Raw genomic sequence first — 6,007 nt, 5'->3', positions numbered from 1 at the left:
ATATAAAGTGTTTCTTGCTTGTTGTTAACTTCTTTCAATCTTTCTTTTTTGTTCTTGTTTACAAAAACAAATGTCTCTTATTCAGTAGCCTATGTTATTCTCGACAACACTCAAACGTCATCATACATGTATAAAGTATGAATACACACAGCAAAGAAGAAAACATCATTCACATTTCACAATTGAGGCCGCGTGTTGCCTATCCGAGAAAAACAGGGCACAAGGATGTACTCTGGGAAACAAAGAATGGCGCCGGAGGAGTGAAAACAATAATCCCTAAAGGCTTGAAGGCTGTGGCCTCCATCACCAGGAGGATGTACCTTGCCAGAGAGCAAAATCAATCGATCCATGCTTTTATTTTGAAAGGTCGCTCCAGCGTCAGATACCACAGCAGACCCGCAGATAGGTGAAAGCAAATAACTGGCGGTTTATGCTATTTGGGAACTAGGTTAGATGTCAGATCTCTGATATAGATCACTGGCAGGAGAGTTGTTGCTGTGAGTACTGAGCGAAATCACCATAGCTCTGAACTAATCAGTGACACCAAAAGTACAAATTTATAAAATGGTAAAATTCTGTCAGACATATGTACATGGGGATATTCCTGACCTAAAAATCTCATGACATTGCTGCCATGAATTAAATATTGGTCCTGAGTGTACACATAATTACTCCTAATTTAACTAGAAATAAAAGCACTTGGAGAGCGCAGACTTCAGCCAAGCTGGTTATTTCCCCACATATTGTCACATCCATAGTATAGTTGAGCTCGCAGGACTAGATCAGCACCACTGAAGATCTTGTCAGGAGGCCTGTCCTTGCACTTCTTGTGGCAACAAAGCCACCACACCTCAACAGGAAGTTTGGTTTAAATATTGGTTTATCAGACCAAATCAAAGCCCCGTGTGATCAAAGCTAGACATCAAATATAGCAGCAACTGAACTAAGGACCAAAACACACCTACTACTGTGTTGTACGCCTGAACACTAAACAGACAACTTTGGTGGCAGACAAACTAGTTCGTAACCATGTTGAAGGAATCCATTTTTATCGTTAACCAGCTGAACAAGGAGCCCTTCCTTAAAAACCTCACCTTCCCTTCTTTTGAGGCATTAAGTCCATTGATGCTTCTGGAGGTTTTAAATGAGGTCCTGACTGAAATACAGCCGAAATACACTGAAATCATCCAGGATAAGACAGATGAAGAAAGGGTGCAAGAAATGATTAACCTTCTGTCCATGCTGGAATATGAGCCGATCAAAGAGTGTTGTGATCTGCAGGCAATCAGAGAAGGTTTGGACACTAACGACAAGGTGGTGATCTACCCTATCCTCTTCTGGTTGCTTCAGGATGTCTCCACACTGAAGAGAAAAGCATATTTAAGTCAATTCACATGTGAAATAGAAGTGCCTGAATTTTTACACCATGATGAAACCCTCTATATATATAGCAATAAACAAAAAGAGCAGATCCAGAAGTTCCAGCAGACTTTCGTGATGTATGAGGACCTGCAGCCTTTGTCTGTATCCAAAAACAATGCCGTAGTAGAAAACAGGACGATGCAAAACAACAAATGCAGCTTACTGAAGCAAAAGGAGATGTTGCATAAGGAGCTGGAGTCATTGGTAAAATCGCCAGACATATTGCTGAAAGCCTCTCGGCAACTGCGGCTGGAGAGGGAGAGAGCAAAGTTGGTAGCACGACAGACCACTGAGCAGGAAGAGCAGCTCTCCCAGGCCCAGAAGAGAGTGTCCGAATTGGAGGAGCAGACCAAGGGCCACTTGGTGGCAGGTGATAATGCGGCAGATCTCATTGTGGAACTTAGAAATGAGATTGAGGCCAACACGGTCAAGGTGATGGAGAAGCTGCCCACGGAGCTGGAGAAAATGAGGAAGGAAGTAGATGCGTTGCAGAAGCTGGCAGAGATGCCGGTCGTGACGGCGGCTCAGCTCCTGGAGATGAAAAACCAAATTCAAGATGTGACCTCGAAGATACACAAGCGCACCGTGAAGATTATCATCGATCAGTCTTGCGAGGAGGACAGACTGAAATCCATAAGGGAAAAGGCCTCGGCCATTCATCAAACCAACAACTTAAAGGCCCAAGAGCTCCAAGACCTAAAAGACAGGCTGGCGTTTGTAGAGAGAAAGGCGAAGGTAAGCGCCACGCAGACTCGCTGCCACGATGCGGAGTGGGGCCTCTGGGATGAGCTGAAATGCAAGAAAATCAATTTAAGGAAGAAATATGAAGAAGTTGATGGGCTGAAAGCAGAGCGCGCACACCTGCAGGGGACAGAGAGAGTCTTGAAACAGACGGCGCGATATTTTCACCCTTTACTCCAGATTCTGGAAGCTGAGAAGGACAAGACCGGCCCCAGTGATGTCCAGAGGAAACTGGAGAGAATGGCGTTTGTGAAGAAGAAAGACCAGAGCCAAACCGACATGTGCGAATTGAGGAGGCTCAAAGCAATGATGGCGTCCCTCACGTCATACATGTCAACTCTGAGGGAGGAACGCAAGGCAGTGAGACAGCAAGCCCTGGAGGACAGGTTTGAGTTAAAGAGGGCCTACGGAACAACGGCGTTAAATGAGAAGTTGAAGTTGCTGAAGGACGAGAACGCAGAGTTGGAGAGGCGGTGTAATGACAAGCAGGCCCTGCTAGAGACCACTAAGATGAAGTTAAAAGCGGCCATGTTTGAGCTGAAAGCCTATAACTGCCTCGAGGCAAGAGATCACACCACCAAGAGCGTGAAGGCAAAGGGGACGGAACCCCGTAGTAGGACAAATAAGACCAAATGAAGAAAGCTCGTCTGGATCTAGGACCGTTCTCATTTTGCAGAATAACAGACTGAATCCTTTCAGCTCATTCGTGGGACTGGGGTAACAATGTTCTTTTGGCATTTTTCACCAACTGTGGTGCTGACTCAAGCAAAACACCAATAGAATTTATGTCTCCTATTACAAGAAGTTGGTCTTACCTTATTGGGATTTAACAATGAAGTCATATAAATGTCATCTATCGGTTTATCTCTGCTCATTTGATGCTGTCATCTATACGTCTCGCGTCCATCTGTCCACACTTCACCGGGCACAACATTGCCGCACACATACTGTACATGCAAATAAATGCTACCTCTTAAGACCCACGCTCTTGTTTTGATATGCAATTTTTATTTCTCTTTGCTATTTGGACTTATTGGAACCCAATAAGTATAAAAACTAAGCATCATCTTTTTACATGATGTAGTTTTAGAGAAAAATGTTGTCCACATATGCTGGATATTGTGCAAATAGTTAAACTGTTCATATTGTAGAAATGATGGCGATGACATTTATGGTTAAACACTATTATTAATGTACTTTTTCCAATACTCTCATCCAGCTAAACACTATACTTTTTGTGTTATCCATAATATAAAGTGTTTCTTGCTTGTTGTTAATTTCTTTCAATCTTTCTTTTTTGTTCTTGTTTACAAAAACAAATGTCTCTTATTCAGTAGCCTATGTTATTCTCGACAACACTCAAACGTCATCATACATGTATAAAGTATGAATACACACAGCAAAGAAGAAAACATCATTCACATTTCACAATTGAGGCCGCGTGTTGCCTATCCGAGAAAAACAGGGCACAAGGATGTACTCTGGGAAACAAAGAATGGCGCCGGAGGAGTGAAAACAATAATCCCTAAAGGCTTGAAGGCTGTGGCCTCCATCACCAGGAGGATGTACCTTGCCAGAGAGCAAAATCAATCGATCCATGCTTTTATTTTGAAAGGTCGCTCCAGCGTCAGATACCACAGCAGACCCGCAGATAGGTGAAAGCAAATAACTGGCGGTTTATGCTATTTGGGAACTAGGTTAGATGTCAGATCTCTGATATAGATCACTGGCAGGAGAGTTGTTGCTGTGAGTACTGAGCGAAATCACCATAGCTCTGAACTAATCAGTGACACCAAAAGTACAAATTTATAAAATGGTAAAATTCTGTCAGACATATGTACATGGGGATATTCCTGACCTAAAAATCTCATGACATTGCTGCCATGAATTAAATATTGGTCCTGAGTGTACACATAATTACTCCTAATTTAACTAGAAATAAAAGCACTTGGAGAGCGCAGACTTCAGCCAAGCTGGTTATTTCCCCACATATTGTCACATCCATAGTATAGTTGAGCTCGCAGGACTAGATCAGCACCACTGAAGATCTTGTCAGGAGGCCTGTCCTTGCACTTCTTGTGGCAACAAAGCCACCACACCTCAACAGGAAGTTTGGTTTAAATATTGGTTTATCAGACCAAATCAAAGCCCCGTGTGATCAAAGCTAGACATCAAATATAGCAGCAACTGAACTAAGGACCAAAACACACCTACTACTGTGTTGTACGCCTGAACACTAAACAGACAACTTTGGTGGCAGACAAACTAGTTCGTAACCATGTTGAAGGAATCCATTTTTATCGTTAACCAGCTGAACAAGGAGCCCTTCCTTAAAAACCTCACCTTCCCTTCTTTTGAGGCATTAAGTCCATTGATGCTTCTGGAGGTTTTAAATGAGGTCCTGACTGAAATACAGCCGAAATACACTGAAATCATCCAGGATAAGACAGATGAAGAAAGGGTGCAAGAAATGATTAACCTTCTGTCCATGCTGGAATATGAGCCGATCAAAGAGTGTTGTGATCTGCAGGCAATCAGAGAAGGTTTGGACACTAACGACAAGGTGGTGATCTACCCTATCCTCTTCTGGTTGCTTCAGGATGTCTCCACACTGAAGAGAAAAGCATATTTAAGTCAATTCACATGTGAAATAGAAGTGCCTGAATTTTTACACCATGATGAAACCCTCTATATATATAGCAATAAACAAAAAGAGCAGATCCAGAAGTTCCAGCAGACTTTCGTGATGTATGAGGACCTGCAGCCTTTGTCTGTATCCAAAAACAATGCCGTAGTAGAAAACAGGACGATGCAAAACAACAAATGCAGCTTACTGAAGCAAAAGGAGATGTTGCATAAGGAGCTGGAGTCATTGGTAAAATCGCCAGACATATTGCTGAAAGCCTCTCGGCAACTGCGGCTGGAGAGGGAGAGAGCAAAGTTGGTAGCACGACAGACCACTGAGCAGGAAGAGCAGCTCTCCCAGGCCCAGAAGAGAGTGTCCGAATTGGAGGAGCAGACCAAGGGCCACTTGGTGGCAGGTGATAATGCGGCAGATCTCATTGTGGAACTTAGAAATGAGATTGAGGCCAACACGGTCAAGGTGATGGAGAAGCTGCCCACAGAGCTGGAGAAAATGAGGAAGGAAGTAGATGCGTTGCAGAAGCTGGCAGAGATGCCGGTCGTGACGGCGGCTCAGCTCCTGGAGATGAAAAACCAAATTCAAGATGTGACCTCGAAGATACACAAGCGCACCGTGAAGATTATCATCGATCAGTCTTGCGAGGAGGACAGACTGAAATCCATAAGGGAAAAGGCCTCGGCCATTCATCAAACCAACAACTTAAAGGCCCAAGAGCTCCAAGACCTAAAAGACAGGCTGGCGTTTGTAGAGAGAAAGGCGAAGGTAAGCGCCACGCAGACTCGCTGCCACGATGCGGAGTGGGGCCTCTGGGATGAGCTGAAATGCAAGAAAATCAATTTAAGGAAGAAATATGAAGAAGTTGATGGGCTGAAAGCAGAGCGCGCACACCTGCAGGGGACAGAGAGAGTCTTGAAACAGACAGCGCGATATTTTCACCCTTTACTCCAGATTCTGGAAGCTGAGAAGGACAAGACCGGCCCCAGTGATGTCCAGAGGAAACTGGAGAGAATGGCGTTTGTGAAGAAGAAAGACCAGAGCCAAACTGACATGTGCGAATTGAGGAGGCTCAAAGCAATGATGGCGTCCCTCACGTCATACATGTCAACTCTGAGGGAGGAACGCAAGGCAGTGAGACAGCAAGCCCTGGAGGACAGGTTTGAGTTAAAGAGGGCCTACGGAACAACGGCGTTAAATGAGAAG

This window comes from Takifugu flavidus, chromosome 7 (genome assembly GCF_003711565.1).
Source record: "Takifugu flavidus isolate HTHZ2018 chromosome 7, ASM371156v2, whole genome shotgun sequence".
NCBI classification, from domain to species: Eukaryota; Metazoa; Chordata; class Actinopteri; order Tetraodontiformes; family Tetraodontidae; genus Takifugu; species Takifugu flavidus.
Note: the sequence above shows the minus strand (reverse complement) of the source record.